The sequence below is a fragment of the Desmodus rotundus genome, chromosome 5 (assembly GCF_022682495.2).
Source record: "Desmodus rotundus isolate HL8 chromosome 5, HLdesRot8A.1, whole genome shotgun sequence".
Taxonomy (NCBI): Eukaryota; Metazoa; Chordata; class Mammalia; order Chiroptera; family Phyllostomidae; genus Desmodus; species Desmodus rotundus.
Window position 1 is genome coordinate 105,522,412 of NC_071391.1, and position 17,415 is coordinate 105,539,826.

The 17,415-nt window shown below is 44.0% G+C and overlaps 1 pseudogene; it reads right to left on the bottom strand.

Annotated features, from left to right (window-relative positions):
- Positions 1-554: 554 nt before the first annotated feature.
- LOC112303151 (small nucleolar RNA SNORA44) lies at positions 555-697 on the bottom strand (annotated as a pseudogene).
- Positions 698-17,415: the final 16,718 nt, after the last annotated feature.

Here is a 17,415-nt window from a genome sequence, read left to right on the forward strand (position 1 = left end):
TCTAAGGCATGGGCCAAGACAAGCCATTTGTATGGAAAAGCCACTGGAAACAGCTTAGGTGGGCCAGAAAGTTGGGTAGGGCAGGGTCTCAGGGAATCCCCAGGGCAGGGCAAACAGTGAGACGGGTTGATGAAGTATCAGATATGGCACCCTGCTGCTGGCTGTGTGCCTCTGTTGGGGGAGGGCTCAGAAAAGGAACAGTGGCCTCTGCCAGCACTTCTGTCTAGGAGAAAGACACCCCTGAACTCTTTCCCTGATGACAGACAATTCAGTTCTTCCCCATATGTTTCTGATTCCTTTCAATCTGCTGCTCATGTGCTGGAGCTCAGAGGGAGTGAGTCTAAGTAAATATGCACATGGACACTTTAAGACTAACTGCCTGGGACTCCAGAGGTTTTATCTTCCACAGCCTCAATCCCCACTGGTTTTATAGCCAGAAGTTATGGGGACTTAACTTCCTGGCTCTGGAACCCTGGGCTGGGTGGCTTGGTGGGGCTGGGACCCCTCACTCCTGAGATATCTCTCCTGATTTTTTTTTCTTTTTTTTTTTTTCTTATTACAGCAAAGGCGAGTGGCAGCTGCAGGTATTATGCTGACCTGAACTGTCAAAGTCTCTCCAGGTTGCTCTAGCATGCAGTTGGAGATCCCATGTCTCTCCTGATTCTTATCTGCCACAAATGGTTGTGGGACCAGTCCGTTTGGCGTCTGTGCCCCTCCTACCAGTCTTGATGTGGTTTCTTCTTTAATTCCATAGTTATAGGACTTCCATACAGCTCGATTTCTGATGGTTCTGAATGATGATTGTTCTATAGTTTAGTTGTAATTTTGACGTGGTTGTGTGTGGAGGTGAGCTGTGCTTACCTATGCTTCTGTCTTGACCAGAAGTCACCTGTTGTTTATCACATACAACAAAAATGAACTGGTAATGACCTCCACACTTTTTCCCCTTTCCTTTGTCTCCTTATTTCTTAGGACTTTTCCTCCAACTCTATAAAAATCAAGTATGATTTTTAGGTGTTCGAGAAGCCAGCCTCTACTCAGCAATAGTTAAAAAACACAAATCTTTGCTTAAATAAGTCTGGATAGTTTCTAGAAAGATGAGATTGTTGAGAACTAGAGGGCATGAAAGGACCAGCTGTAAGACCCTCTGCTGGCCTGGCAAAGAGGCAGCTGTGGGCACCTGTACAGTCTGGCTCAGAGGCAGCATGGTGCTCTGCCACACTGGTAGAAAGGCAACATGGAATGTTATGCTGGTCTTGCAGAGAGGCAGCCTTAAGGCCGTGTCCACTAAGGCAGAGAAATAATTTTAAGACCCTGTGAGGGACTGATATAAAGACAGTATTGGGTCCTGTGTAGGCCTGGCAGAGAGATTGCACAGGACACTGTCCCAGCCTTGTTGAGAGGCAATTATAGGGTCCTTCCTGTACAGTCCAGCAAAGTGGCAGCATGGGACCTTGAGTAGACCTAAGACTCAGCATGGGCCCCTGCTCAGTCAGGCAGAGGGGCAGCAGGGGGTCCCATGTGGGCCTGGCTGTGGGGCAGCATTGGCTTTGAACCATCCAGGAAGAGAGGCAGTTGTAGGGCCCTGTGCAGTATGACAGAGAGGCCGTTATAGGGCCTTGTGCAATCTGGCAGAGAGGTAGCATGGGGGGAGGGGGCCTCTACCAGGGGGTTCCAGTAGAAAGGGCAGTTGAACTGCCCTGTGCAATAAGGCAGAGAAGCAGTTCTAGCACCCTGTGTGGGTCTGGCATAGAGGCAGCATTGGGTGTTCTGAAGATCAGTCCTTAAGGCAGTTTTAGAGTTTCGTACAGACTAGCAGAGAGGCAGCATGGGACCCCGTGTAATCAGGCTGAGAGGTGCCTGGAGTCCCCTGGAGTTCTGGCAGAGGCAGCATGGGAGACTGATGGCCTGGCAGAAAGGCAGAATGGGGTCCTCTTTAGTCCTGGCAGAGAGGCAGCATTCGGTTCTGTTCAGGCCTGACAGAGGGACAGCATGGGATCCTATGCAAACTTGGTAGAGAGGCTGTTGTAGGGCCCTGCGCAGTACAGCAGAAAGGCAGTTATTGGGCCCGGTATCATCTGGCAGAGAGGCAGAGTAGTCCATGTGCAGGCTGGTGGACAGCACGGGGTCCTTTATATAGGCCTGGCTGAGAGGCAGCATGCAGTCCTGTGCAGGCCTGACAGAAAGGCTGTTTTAGGGGCCTTGCAGTCTGGCAGAGGCAGCATGTGCCAAGTGGCAGCATGGGGTCCTGGGCATGCCTGGCAGAGAGGCTGCATAGGGTATGGTGCTAGCCAGCCTCGAAGGCAGTTTTAAAGTTTTAAGCAGCCAGGCCCAGGGGCAGCAAGAGCTGGTCTTGCCAGATGTAAATAGGATAGAAATCTGCCCCCCTTGACCTAGACTTTAGTAGCTAAGCTCCTTGGGAGTATTGAGGAACTAAGAATATCCTGGGCTAAGCAAAACGTCTCAAAAGAGTTACATTTAATCAGAAACTGATTATTGTGAAAGATAAACATATCAACCTGGGAAAGTGGCCCCAACTCTATCTTTCTCCTTCTCCTAGTAAGAATGGTCTTTCTAGATAAGTAGCGATTTTGATAATGGCTGTGGTGCTTATTCCTCATTCAGTCCGGGGGCCCAGATGTGCTGGGAAGGGGTAGGGCTATCCCTGCAGTTGTGAGGTCCAAAGGTCTGTAGTCATTTTGTCAAGTGTGAGGATACCCTTCATCCACGCAGGAGCCAGGGTGCAGCTCTGCCCATTATCTAGGGCCATCAGAGGCCTCTGGACTGAGTGCCGAGTTCAGACCATTGGAAGCCTAATCAAAGGAGCGAATGGCTCCTACTGCTTCCCTTCAGTGAGATTAATTGTATCAGCTGGTCAATGGTCATAGGACGAAGTTCTTAGATAGGAAGAGCAAACTCAGGACCACTAAAGCTGTGATCCACTCACTGGCACCTGTGTGCTGGCACAGGACTGCCAATCACAGGCCATCATTCTTTCCAGCCTAGAAGAGAGGCCTAGGGAGAGGGAAGGTGAGACCATGGGGGACACATCAAGGACATACCTGCGCAAGATGGTCATTTCCCTTGTCAGCCTGCTGTGCTCCTATCCTCATTCCCACACTGAAAATCCCACTATTACATTGTGATTGGGTTTGATAACACAGTGGAATAAGGTTACTTGTTCTGTCTGAAACTGTGCCTTCTTATTTGTTTGTTTTCGTTTGCAGGATGACATGATAGTCTATGGTACTTATTATTATTTTTATATCTTAACATCTTTGCAATTTAAATTATTTTGAAAATATTATGATTTATGAAATCCAAAAATTGGGGACACTGGGCTATATAGCAGGATTCCTAAAATGCCCTCCTTCACCACCCCCTACCCAAGTCTTCTTATTCCACTAGACTTCTTTTCTCACTTCATCTGCTTGGAACTGAAAACTGTAAAACAATGAGACTAGACAATATACCCCCCAGAGTTTTAAGCCCAAATCTACATGAATATGATTCACAGATTCATCTCTGCTCAACTCAGAAAGTTGGTGCTCTCCAGAAGGAAGTGTGTCCAAATGCCATCGTGACCCAGCCAAGTCCACTTTCCCAGTCTCACTGCTTACCTCTTCCATCCTCCCCTCAAACACTCATTGCTCACAGTCACATAGACCATTTGCTTTCATAGCTCTCTGCTTTTTCTTCTGCCTATAGTCAGACTGGTGAACTCCTACTCATTCTTCAACATTAGGCCTAAGTATCACTGCCTCTGTGAAGTGTTCCCTGAGCTCTCCCTATACCTTTTCTTTCAGGCAAGTCGAATGCCTTTTATCACTATGTCCATAGCACCCTGGACAAGTCTCACATTCAGCATGTAACACACTGCATTTGGAATAGCTGACTTGCTTTTCTGCTTTTCCTACTAAACTATGACTTCTCCCTCAAAGTTTTTACCACCTGTATCTCTCTATGCCCAGCACCTAAAATAAAACACTTGGTGTATATTTGTGCCATGGAGATTACTGAATTCAAATAAGACAGATTGAAGCAAGTAAAGTTTATTGTTTAAAACCAACATCTTAGTTGGTTAAAACCATTAACCTTAGTTAAAAGCTTAAGAAAACTTAATAAAATTAGAAATAAACTTACTATGACCATTATTGTTATCACAGTTTTGGAGGTACTGGCCAGGATTCTAAGGCAAAAAAAAAAAAAAAAAAGTTGTTATATGTTTAAGGATTGGAAGGGAAGGGAAGAGATTAAATTGTTATTATTTGAAGATTATATAATCATCAACAATTTAGGACTTCCAGCCAAGATGAAGGCATAGGTAGACACACTGTGCCTCCTTGCATAACCAAAAGAAGGACAACAACAATTTAAAAACAAAAAACAACCAGAACTGATAGAAAATCTAACTGTATGAAAGTCCAATGACCAAGGAGTTAAAGAAGAAACATTCATCCAGACCAATAGGAGGGGCAGAGATGGGCAGCTGGGCAGAGAGGACTCACGGCAAAATGTGGCTGGCAGACCCTGCGAGGCTGTGGCTGGCGGACCCTGCGGTCCCACATTTGCATGCAGATAAACCAGGAGGAACAAAGAGAGAGCAAAACAGACCGCACAACACCAGGGCTCCAGCACAGGAAAATAAAGCCCCAAACCACTGATTGAAAACCCCTTGGGGGTAGAGGCTGCAGTGGGAGAAACTCCCAGTCTCACAGGAGAGTTCGTTGGAGAGACCCATAGGGTCCCAGAATGTAAACAAACCCACCCACACAGGCATCAGCACCTGAAGGGCCCACTTTGCTTGTGGGTAGTGGGGTAAGTGACCTAAAGCCGACAAAGGTTGGAGCAAGCACTTGTTCCCTCTTGGACTCCTTCCCTACATACATCCTCACAGCACATCGCCATGGGTTGCCCCACCCTGGTGAACACCTAACGCTCTGCGCCTTTATGTAACAGGCATGCCAAGACAAAAAAAAAAAAAAAAGCCCAAATGAAAGAATAGATCAAAGCTCCAGAAAAAATGCAACTAAGCAACAAAGAGATAACCAACCTATCAGACGCACAGTTCAAAACACTGGTAATCAGGATGCTCACAGAATTGGTTGAATGTGGTTGCAAATTAGATGAGAAAATGAAGGCTATGCTAAGTGAAATGAAGGAAATTGTACAGGGAACCAATAGTGATGGGAAGAAAACTGGGACTCAAAACAACGGTATGGACCAGAAGGAAGAAAGAAACATCCAAGCAGAAAAGAATGAAGAAACAAGAATTTGGAAAAATGAGGAGAGACTTAGGAACCTCCAGGACATCTTGAAACGTTCCAACATCCAAATCATAAGGGTGCCAGAAGGAGAAGAGGAAGAACAAGAAACTGAAAACTTATTTGAAAAAATAATGAAGGAGAACTTTCCCAATCTGGCAAAGGAAATAGATTTTTAGGGAGTCCAGGATGCTCAGAGAGTCCCAAAGAAGTTGGACTCAAGGAACCATACACCAAGGCACATCATAATTACATTACCCAAGATTAAAGATAAGGAGAGAATCTTACAAGCAGCAAGAGAAAAGGAGAGAGTTACCTACAAAGGAGTTCCCATAAGACTGTCAGCTGATTTCTCAAAAGAGACCTTACAGGCAAGAAGGGGCTGGAAAGAAGTATTCCAAGGCATGAAATGCAAGGACCTCCATCCAAGATTGCCCTATCCAGCAAAGCTATTATTTAGAATGGAAGGGCAGAAAAAGTGCTTCTCAGATAAGGTCAAGTTAAAGGAGTTCATCATCACCAAGCCCTTATTATATGAAATGTTAAAGGAAAAAGAATATAAAAAATATGAACAGTAAAATGACAGCAAACTCACAGTTATTAACAACCACACCTAAAAGAAAAACAAAAGCAAACTAAGCAAACCACTAGAACAGGAACAGAACCACAGAAATGGAGATCACATGGAGGGACATCAACAGGGGAGTGGGAAGTGGAGAGAAGGGGAAAAGGTACAGAGAATAAGTAGCATAAATGGTAGGTGGAAAATAGACAGGGGGAGATTAAGAATAGTATAGGAAATGTAGAAGCCAAAGAACTTACATGTATGACCCAAGGACATGAACTAAAGGGGGGAATGTGGGTGGGAGGGGGTGTGCAGGGAGGAGGGGTGTAAAGGGGGGAAAATGGGACAACTGTAGTAGCATAATCAATATAATATATATATATATTTTTTAAGGCAATCCTTTACCTATTGATATATATTTTATTTTTTTTCTTTTTTTTAAATATATTTATTGATTATGCTATTACAGTTGTCCCATTTCCCCCCCCACTCCACTCCATCCTGCCCACCCCCCTCCCTCCCACATTCCCCCCCTATAGTTCATGTCCATAGGTCATACTTATAAGTTCTTTGGCTTCTACATTTCCTACACTATTTTTACCCTCCCCCTGTCTATTTTCCACCTATCATCTATGCTACTTATTCTCTGTACCTTTCCCCCTCTCTCCCCCTCCCACTCCCTTAATGACAACCCTCATGTTCTAGTTGTTTGCCTAGTTTGCTCTCGTTTTTGTTTTATGTGTGGCCGTTAATAACTGTGAGTTTGCTGTCATTTTTACTGTTCCAATTTTTGATCTTCTTTTTCTTAGGTAACTCCCTTTAACATTTCATATAATAAGGGCTTGGTGATGATGAGCTTCTTTAACTTGACCTTATCTGAGAAGCACTTTATCTTCCCTTCCATTCTAAGTGATAGCTTTGCTGGATACAGTAATCTTGGATGTAGGTCCTTGTGTTTAATCTTGGGTAATGTAATTATGATGTGCCTTGGTGTGTTCCTCCTTGGGTCCAGCTTCTTTGGGACTCTCTGAGCTTCCTGGACTTCCTGGAAGTCTATTTCCTTTGCCAGATTAGGGAAGTTCTCCTTCATTATTTGTTCAAATAAGTTTTCAATTTTTTGTTCTTCCTCTTCTCCTTCTGGCACCCCTATAATTCGGATGTGGGAACGTTTCAAGGCGTCCGGGAGGTTCCTAAGCCTCTCCTCATTTTTCCGAGTTCTTGTTTCTTCATTCTTTTCTGGTTGGATGTTTGTTTCTTCCTTCTGGTCCACACCATTGATTTGAGTCCCAGTTTCCTTCTCATCACTATTGGTTCCCTGTACATTTTCCTTTGTTTCTCTTAGCATAGGCTTCATTTTTTCATCTGTTTTTCGAATAGATTCAACCAAGTCTGTGAGCATATTGATAACCAGTGCTTTGAACTGTGCATCTGATAGGTTGGCTATCTCTTCGTCGCTTAGTTGTATTTTTTCTGGAGCTTTGAAGTGTTCTGTCATTTGGGCCATTTTTTTTTTTTGTCTTGGCGCGTCTGTTACTTTAAGGGGCGGAGCCGTAGGTGTTCACCAGGGCGGGGTAACACTGGTCGCTGAGCTGTGACGCTGTACGAGGGGGAGGGGCCGAGTGGGAGCAATGGCGCCCGCCTCACTCTCCTCCGGATTTCAATCCTTCACTCCGCTACCCACAATCAAACTGGGCCACTCTGGTGCTGGTTCCCGAGTAAGTGGGCCTGTGCACACTTTAGGCCCCTGTGGGTCTCTCCAACAACCTCTTCTGTGAGGCTGGGAGTCTCTCCTGCTGCCGCCCCAACCCCCAGGGGCGCTTTCAATCAGAGGTTTGAGGCTTTATTTCCCGGAGCTGGAGCCCTGGGTTGCACGGTCTGCTTCGTTGCCCGCCGTTCGTCAGGTTTATCTGTGGGCGAATTTGGTGCCGCGGGGTGCTACCCGCTGCTCTGCCTGCCCCACTCTCCGCCACTCTGAGTCCGGCCCTCTCAGTTTATCTGCGCTGATGTGGGGCCACAGGGTCTGCTAGTGCTCGGACTGCCTGCGCCATTTGTCCCACACTCCGCCAGTCTCAGTCCCACCACAGCCACGCGAGTCCTCTCCACCCCGGTGCCCGTCTCCGCCCCTCCTACCAGTCTGGATGAATGGTTATTTTCTATTTTCTTGGTGTTGGTCCCCCTTGCTGTTCGATTCTCTGTCAGTTCTGGTTGTGCGAGGAGGCGCAGTGTGTCTACCTACGCCGCCATCTTGGTTCTCCAATATAATATATTTTTAAAGATTATATAATCATCAACAATTTTAAAAAAGAAAGAGAGAACTTCTCTTTCTGGCCATAATTAATCTTCTTGCTGAAACAACCAAAAACTAACAACATGTATGAAACAACAGCTTCAAGGCACTGGACAGCATGCAATGAAAGAAACTGATCTCCAAGAGACTGGAAAAAAATGATATGAGTCTTACAATTGTCCCAACTTAAAGTCTTGAGAGAATTTCTAGGCTATGGTGCAAATAGGGGAAACCCAGGCAGACCATAGTGAATTCCCTGAGCTGAGTTGAGGAAACGGAGCTGAAACTCCAGGAAGACTAAGTCAGCTAGATTTTGCAGAACAGAGTACCAGAAAGGACAGAGTGACACAGGCAGAGAACCCCAGGGATCTGCGGAGTGTACCTTCCAGTATTCACCAGACACCGATCAGCAAGGGAACTACCCAAAGCCAAGGAAAGAACCAAGCAAATGGATTTAAGGTAACAGTGTCTGATGCTCACCTGGGGCTGGAAAAGTACCTGTTCTTACCACATGATTTATGGGCTTTAAATACATTACACTGAAAGGTCTCATCCAAGTACTGGGGGATAATTATCCCTAGTCAGAACACTGCTCTAGTCCTACCTATCAAGTCTTGAAAGATCCAAAGGATCAAATTATTCTGAGGTAATAAAACTGTATCTCAGTCCTGGCCAGTGCAGCTCATTTGGTTAGAGTGCCATTTGCCAGAAGGTTGGGGGTTCGATTCCCACCACATACCTAGGGTTATATTGAAGGCACATACCTATGTTGTGGGTTCAGTCCCTGGTCAGGGTGCATATGGGAGGCAGCCAATCAATGTTTCTCTCCATCATTGATGTTTCTCTCTCTCCCTCCCTCTCTCTCTAAGATCAATAAACATATTTTTAAAAACTGTATCTCATTTTTAGTTTTCTGAGGAAATTCTATACTGTTTTCCACAGTGGCCTCACCAGTCTGCATTCCCACCAACAGTGCACTAGGGTTCCCTTTTCTCTGCATCCTCTCCAACATTTGTTTGTTGATTTGTTTATGTTGGCCACTCTGACTGGTGCAACAGCATGGATGGAACTGGAGAGCATTATGCTAAGTGAAATAAGCCAGATGGTGAGGGACAAATACCATACGATCTCACCTTTAATTGGAACATAATCAACAGAAGAAAAAAGCAAACAAAATATAACCAGAGACATTGAAGTTAAGAACAATCTAACAATAGCCAGGGGGGGAGTGGGGAGGGGACATTGAGGAGAGGGGATTACAGGAGCTGCTATAAAGGACACATGGACAAAATCCAGGGGGAGGGAGGAGGTGGAGGAGGGAGGTGGGTTCAGCTGGGGTGGGGTGGAGGGATGGGGAGAAAAGGCACACAACTGTAATTGAATAACAATAAAAATTAAAAAAATAAAATACATAAAAATAAAACTGTATCTCAGAACAAAGGTCAAGAATATTAGTGGGAATAATAAAATATCCACAACTCAGTGAAGTTAAATTTATAACAATGGCATCCAATAAAAAATTATCAAGCTTACAAAGAAACAGAAGAAAAAAACCCATAATAAGGAGGAATCTCAATCAATTGTACTTTCTCAAACTGATGTAGATATTAGAATTAGAAGGTAAGGACATTCACATGGTTATTTTTATTTCATATGTTCATTATGTTAAGTACAAGTATGTAAGATTTTTAAAAATCTACATTGAATTTCTAGAGATGAAAACTATAATGTCTAAGATGAAAAAATACACTGAATAAGATTAAAATCAGATTAGATGTTTTAAAAGAAAAAATAAGGAATTGAGGACACAGCAATTAAAATTATACAAAATGTAGAACACAAGGGAAAAAACAATTAAAAAAATAAATGGAGGGTCAGTAATCTGTGAGACAATCTCAAGCAGCTTAAAAAAGGTGTGGTTGGAATCACCAAAGGAGAGAAGAGAGAAGGAAGTACAGAAAAAAATATTGGAGAAATAATAACCAAAACTTTCCAAATTTGATTGAAGCTGTAAACATGCAGGTCCAAGAAGGTCACCAAACTCTGAGCAAAAGAAAGATGAATAAAAGTACTCCCAGTTAATCTTGTGTAAAACATGTGAAAGTAAAACGTGTGACAACAGTAGCACAGAGGTCAGAGGGGAGAAACGAAAGTGTAAAGGTTCTTACAGTATATGCAATGGTATAGTATCACTTAAAAGTAGCATGTGGTAAGTCTAAAATGTATACTCTAAGTCTTAAAGCAATCACAAAATAATAAAGATTTTATAGTTAATAAAGTAGATAAAACTAAAGGAGATAATAAAAGGAGATAAATGGAAGCATAAAATATGTAATTAATCCAAAGACAGAAAAAGGAAAGAATAAATGAGATTAATAGTAAATAAATAGCATGATGATAAGCCTAACCATATCAACAAACACTTTAAATGTTAATGACACAACAGATACAATACAAAAGCAAAAGCAATAAAATATTGATGAACTAGATTTAATCAAAATTAAAACTTAGGTCAAGATGGCAATGCAGGCAGACATGGCTCGCCTCTTCGCACAACCACATCAAACTTACAACTAAAATATAGAACAACCATCTCCCAGGAACATCAGAAATCGAGCTGGATGGAAGTCGGACAACTACAGAATTAAAGAAACCATATCCGCCCAGGTGGTAGTAGGCACGCAGACACAAAACAGACTGGACCCACACCACGTGAATAAAAATTTGGGAGGGATATCTCGGGAGCAAGGAGTCCCAGACCCACACCAGGCCCCCCAGCCCAGGATTCCAGTTGCGAGGAAGATAAGTCCCCACAACTTCTGGCTGCAAAAACAAGTAGGGATTAAGTGAATAGAAGAAACTGCTGGAGCCCCAAGCAATTCCTCTTAACCCACAGACTCACCTACTCAGACTCACTCCCTCTGAGCTATAGCACCAGGGCAGCAGCTTAAAGGGCACCAGTGACATACTGGAAGAAAATAAGTGCCTGCCATCAAGGCAAGCAGTCCCTTTTCTGACACACACACACAGAGCAGGCAAGCTGATACCATACCTAAGACTCCATCAACATGGCTAACACTGTTTGACCTGACTTTGAGATCCCCAGAGGCTCTGTCCCACCCAGGGCCCATCCAAGCTGCTTTTCCATAAGAATGGCTGGTCTTGGCACCTAAATCCTATCAAACAAGCAATAGCTGTCTTCAGTGAGCCCTAGTGGCAGCCAGATTAGATTCACAGTTTGGTTTCACCTGGGAATCTCCAAGCCCAGCACAAGTAGTGGCCATCTCAGATTGCTTTGCAGCTCAGACAGGGTGCTCTGAGCAAAACACAGGTGGGGGCTGACCTTGGCCAGCATCACCCAGGAAACCCCAAGGCCAGCACACCCAGTAGACTGCTACGGACCACCACAGAGCACCACTACACTGCCCCTGCACACCTGAGCCTCCATGGACAGTGGAGGTTTGTGGTCAGTGGTCACAGGCAGTCCTCGCAGCTGTCTGGCCTGGGTAAATCTCTCCCATTGATCTGTCATCAGCAACCAAGGCTCAACCACAAGAGGAGGGTGAACTCAGCCCACACGAAGGGCACACCTCAAGTACCCAGCTTGGGTAATAAGGGAGGCTGTGCTACTGGACCCTACAGGACACCTACTACATTAGGCCACACAACCAAGAGAGGGAGTCAAAGCAGCTCCACCTAATGAATGGAGACAAACACAGGGAGGCTGCCAAAACAAAGAGACAAAGAAACATGGCCCAAATGAAAGAACAGATCAAAACTCCAGAAAAAGGGCTAAACGAAATGAAGATAAGCAATCTATCAGACGCAGAGTTCAAAACACTGTTTATAAAGATGCTCAAGGACCTTATTGAGGACCTCAGCACCATAAAAAAGATACAGTCAGAAACGAAGGATACACTAGTTGAAATAAAGAACAATTTACAGGGAAACAACAGTAGAGTGGATGAAGCCAAGAATCAAATCAATGACTTGGAACATAAGGAAGCAAAAAACAACCACACAGAAAAACAAGAAGAAAAAAAGAATCCAAAAAGATGAGGCTAGTATAAACAGCCTCTGGGACAATTTCAAGTTGTTCAACATTTGCATCATAGGGGTACCAGGAGAAAAGAAAGAGCAAAAGAATTGGAAATCTATCTGAAAAAATAGTGAAAGAAAACTTCCCTAATTTGGTGAAGGAAATAGACATGCAAGTCCAAGAATCACAAGAGTCCCAATTATGATGGATGCAAAGAGGCCCACTCTAAAACACATCATAATTAAAATGCCAAAGGTTAAAGATAAAGAGAGACTATTAACAGCAGCAAGAGAAACGTAGTTACCAGTTGGTTGCCAGAGGGGAGGGGGAGGGGATTAAGAGTACAAATAGATAGTTACAGAATAGTCATAGGGATGTAAAGTACAGTATAGGCAATGGAGTAGCCAAAGAACTTACATGCGTGACCCATGGACATGAACAATGGTGGGGGGATTGCCTGAGGCAGTAGGGCATACTGGGTGGAGGTGGGCAAAGGGTGAAAAATCAGGACAACTGTAATGATGTAATCAAGAAAATATAATTTTAAAAAACATAAAATGAATAAGATAAAAGCCGATTAAATTTAAAAATAAATAAGAAAAACTGAATTTGAGAAAAGGAAAAAGAATGTAAGAGGATGTGCACTTGGTGAGATGACAATATTATAAAAGACATCTCTCTGGATTGATACAGACAGAAACATAGGAATAGAAAGTACTTGATTTATCAGAAATGCATACAGCTGCAGTAAGAGAAAATACAACAAGATGGGTTTTGTTAGCAAGGAAGACAACCGAAAGACAACTGCATCAATAAGCAGTAGGGAAACATTCCTGTTAGTGAGTCGAGAGTCTAGGGTTCTAATACGAGCTCCAGCACAAGAGCACTGGAAATATGGGCCAATCTCTTAACATCTTTGCCCTCTTACCATCATCCATAAAGGCAAAGTCTGGACCATTTAATCTCTATAGTACGTTTAGCTCCACATTTTACCACTGAAGTGACTAACAGGCTATTCCTTTTACTTCTGTACAACAACCCAGGAAGCAAGGAGGTGCCTCCAGCTCCCCAAAATCCTTAGCCTTTGTCCATTAGGAAGATATCCACCTGGTTGATCCCCATTAATCTTCTCAACAACTTCTAAAAACAGCCAGCTTTGACTTCTGGCAGGATTAAAGCTTTACAAACTCCTCAAAAACAATAGTCATAACTTGTTAATGTCTTGTGATGAGCAAAATCCTGGAACAAGGTAAATGTTTAATGAATAATTAATTATTGAATGGGTGGATAAATAAATTATTTCTTATTCTACAAATGAGAAATTTGTGGCCATGGAGGCTGATGGGATTGTGTAGCCAGGAATCCCTGATGTCTCCTACAAATCCATACTCTTTTCAATCAATAGCAATGCCTATTTCTCATGTGCATTGAAAAGAGTGAAAGAGAGGCAGTAGTGAGAAACAGGGGCCCTCTCGAGAGTCACCGTAAATGATTGGCAGCAATAAGCTGTGAATGTGGCCATTTGAGTCTCTGAATGCTTTATGCTACAATGTGAGGCAGTCTTGTTATGCCCACTTGAGTGCCAGGAAGGTCTCTTTAAACCAGGGTACCCTGATCTCTGATGGAGAGGATGTAGTCAACTTGCAAGGCAACTGGGGACTTTCAAAAGGGGTTGGAGAAGGTAGGAAGGGGCACCCTGGACAGATGCAGGGTGCTCAGGGAGCCCTCCAGCAGCCACATTCAACCTCATCAGCAGAATGTCACGGGTCATGCTTTTTTAATGAAGTACAGAAGCTCATTGACAATTTCCTTGGTCTTTTTTTCTTTTCTCTCTTAATGTGGATTCAAGCTTCTTTTTATGATTATATGGCACCTACCACTTGGTCCTGCTATGCATTCCTGAGGGTGAGAAGGGTCGCATACAACTGAAAATAGGGCAGGTGGCATTGTTACAGAATGGACCCATGGGCGGGGGGGGGGGCGGCAGAATGATATACTATTAGCGAATGGACACCCCTTCTCCTGGAGTCCCCCTGTACTAGGTTCACCTTGCCTGCTGCCAGGGAATTATAGCTCTCAATGTCAGAGATTGGTGAAAAGGAAAAGAATTATTTATTCAAAAGTTATACAGACTTAAGAGTAATGACTTAATGTCTTCATTAAAAATCCCAAAGTCCCTTAAAGCACCCACAAACACACACAGTCCTTCCTTCCCCCCTTTGCCCAGTCTGGGGTACCGTATCTCAGGAAAAGAAATAGAAGTCCGTGGCTCAGGTAGGCCCCAGTTCTTCCCAGTAATCCGTGCTCGGCTGGCAGGCCTCCCGTGGTTCCCAGCACCATCAGCTGTGTCACTGGGATCTCCAATCTTAATCCATACCCAGGTGGCACCTCCTCATGGCCCACCAGCAAGAGTCCTTTCACCCCTTTCCTTCCCACAGTGTCTCTCCTGCATTCTTCCAAACTGCTAAGAGAGAGCTCTGTATCGCTGCTACATCCTGCTTTCCAGCTTCCTAAACTGCATGGCAAAAGGAGCCCCAAAGCCGCGTGATCCCTCCTAGCATGGCTGCCATGCCTGGGTTTAAATCCCAGCACCAATCTTCCTCTGCAGCCCCATTTCCGACTCCTCCCACAATCGGCTACACCTGCCAGCATTCCCACGTTTTTCCAGCTTTACTGGGCTGCCATAGCAAGTCTGGGCAGGCGTGGCCCTGTGGTGTGGAGCAAATCATGTCCAAGCTCTCACACGAGCACTGTAATCAGGGGGAGCTGCCTCCCAGTTACATCGAGTGTGGAATTCGCTCCCATCTCCCTGGCTCAAAGCAAGGCCACAGCTATTTAACATATTCATGAAACCAGTTAAAAGTTATAGATATGTTAAATGACCATTCCTGAGGTTATTTGCAAAACTGTTGCTATGCAAAACAGCTCTCAATGGCTCTGCTCCATGTGCCCCATCCCCCAGCTCAGACATGTAGGGGTGAGGACATCTATATATTTTTAATATTTCCTGGATACCCTGAGTTCTGGACCCCATTACAAATCCCTATTTGTGGACCCCCTTGCTGCACCCTGTTACAGTATGTGCAGCTTGTGTGTGGAAGCAGAAGACAAGCCTGAAAACCACTCGCCACCTTTGAAGCTCAGTGCTAGAGAGTGCATAGCGGTCTGGCACTCAGCCACAGCCCCAGAGCACCAGCCGAACAAGCTTCAGTGTGCAGAGCGAGGGTGACTGGGATCGACTTGGGCCTTGAAAGCAAAGGAGTCTGCTCTGCCTCATCAGCCTGGGCCTGAAGTGAGCTAATAAGAAAAGCCAGGGGACACTACTGCTGCAGCATGGAGGCCTCTAAGATAGTTTTAAACCTCATTCATTTACTCATTCATTCATTCATTCATTCAATAAATAGTTATTTCACACCTACAATGTGCCAGGCACTGATTTCTCCGGTTCTCTGATCTAGTAGCTGAACAAAATTTGATGTTGATAAACCAAAAGAGAAATTTCCAAATTCTGAGTTTTTATACAAAGGGAGACCCCCCAAAATACTAGAATTATCATCTGGAGGGCAGGCCCCTTGTAGTATAGGCTTCCCCCGATAGGTGAGTGTTCTAGGAACCCATCTGTATCAGTGTACTAGCTGCTGGTGGTGTGTGAGGCTGAGTTCCACTTCAATGAAAATTTTTTTGAAGATCCTTTGAATGCCTTTGCCCATTTCATGATGGGTGATTTACAAGCATACCTGCCCACAGTGCACTGAGTGTTCAGCAGTTTTTGACTAAAAACGACATGACCCCCATGCCCCACCCTCCCTATTCACCAATTTCACCCCAAGTGACTTTTTTTATTTCCCCAGATGAAAACAGTTCTGAAAAGGAAACATTTTGCCAAGGGGAAGAGGTGAAACAAAAAAACAACAAAAGCACTAAAAGGCATCAAAATTGATGAGTTCAAAAACTGTTCTGAGGAGTGAGAAAAAGTTTCAATAGGTGTATTGCATCAAATGGAGAGTACTTTGAAGGTGACTGAAGTTTAAACATGTAAAAATAAATACACAATATTTACAAATAAATTTCAAGTTTTGGGGGTCCCCCTCATACTTCATTAAAATACTGTACAAAGCTTGTTTTGCAATTAGAATGAAAATGTAAAGGGAGACATCTCTGGCATAGAGGAGACATAGGATTGCTCTCAGAAGGCCTGTGTCCTGCGCTGTTGCCTAACTGTGTGTCCTCCAACAAGACACTTTCCTCCTCTGAGTCTCAGTCTTCTCTGTGGTGGAATGGGGATTGTGGTATGAGCTGTCTGCACTCAACGGTGGTTGGGAATGAGTTAAGTCTTGTTCTGTGAAGGATGAGTTTTGACATTTGATTCTAGCATTTGGGAATTTGGAGTCTCTTTGAATCAGTCTCTCCAATGAAAAGGATCAACCAAAACCAGAGTCAAAAGTTTGCCCCTTGGGCTTATTTGGAAAAGGAGTCGAGTAAATGGTTTAAGACACCTACCTGGTTCCATTTGGGCCCACACATTTTTGTAAATAAAGGTTTGACTCCAACTTACTATGGCTAGTTCTGCCCTTTCTCAAGGTACCAAGGTTTCCTTGGAAAACTTTGCCCTGACTAGGAAAACAACTCTCATCAGAGCTATTTTCAACAACGACGGCCATAGAAGACTGATCGATCCCAGCACCCTGAGTTGCAGGGGAACAGTTTAGTCAAATAATATTCAGTTGAATTTAACCAAATAGCAAAAGCTTTGGAGAACAGAAGAATTTGGGCCAGAACTGGACATGTGGTTAAAAATGCCCCCCACCTACACACACACCGATGGGTGGATGGGGTGACCCGTCTCGCTCTTACTCTCAACAGACAATGTGTATTTTGTGAGCTCTGCCTGTTTTCCAAGGGCAGTGGACGTTACCGTTTCTACAAAATGCTTATAAGGATATTGCTAAACAGACTACAGGTCCTTTTTCATAGATCTCTAATTACTCCTTAATCTTCATTCTGTGCAAGGCATTTGTTCCTTTACAAAATCAAGGATGCTGCCAGGATGCAAGTGCCAGAAGTGGTGTCACCTGCAGGCAAAACTTGTGGCATTTGTTTTGTTCTTACCTGTTCACTCAGCCAGACATTCAACAAGCATCTCTTGCCTACATGCCTTCTACTTTCAGCAACTTTGCTAAGCTCCAAAAAAACATATGAAAACTCGGACACTGCCTTCAAGAACTTTATAAGTAATAAACCAAAAAAAAGAAATAGAAAT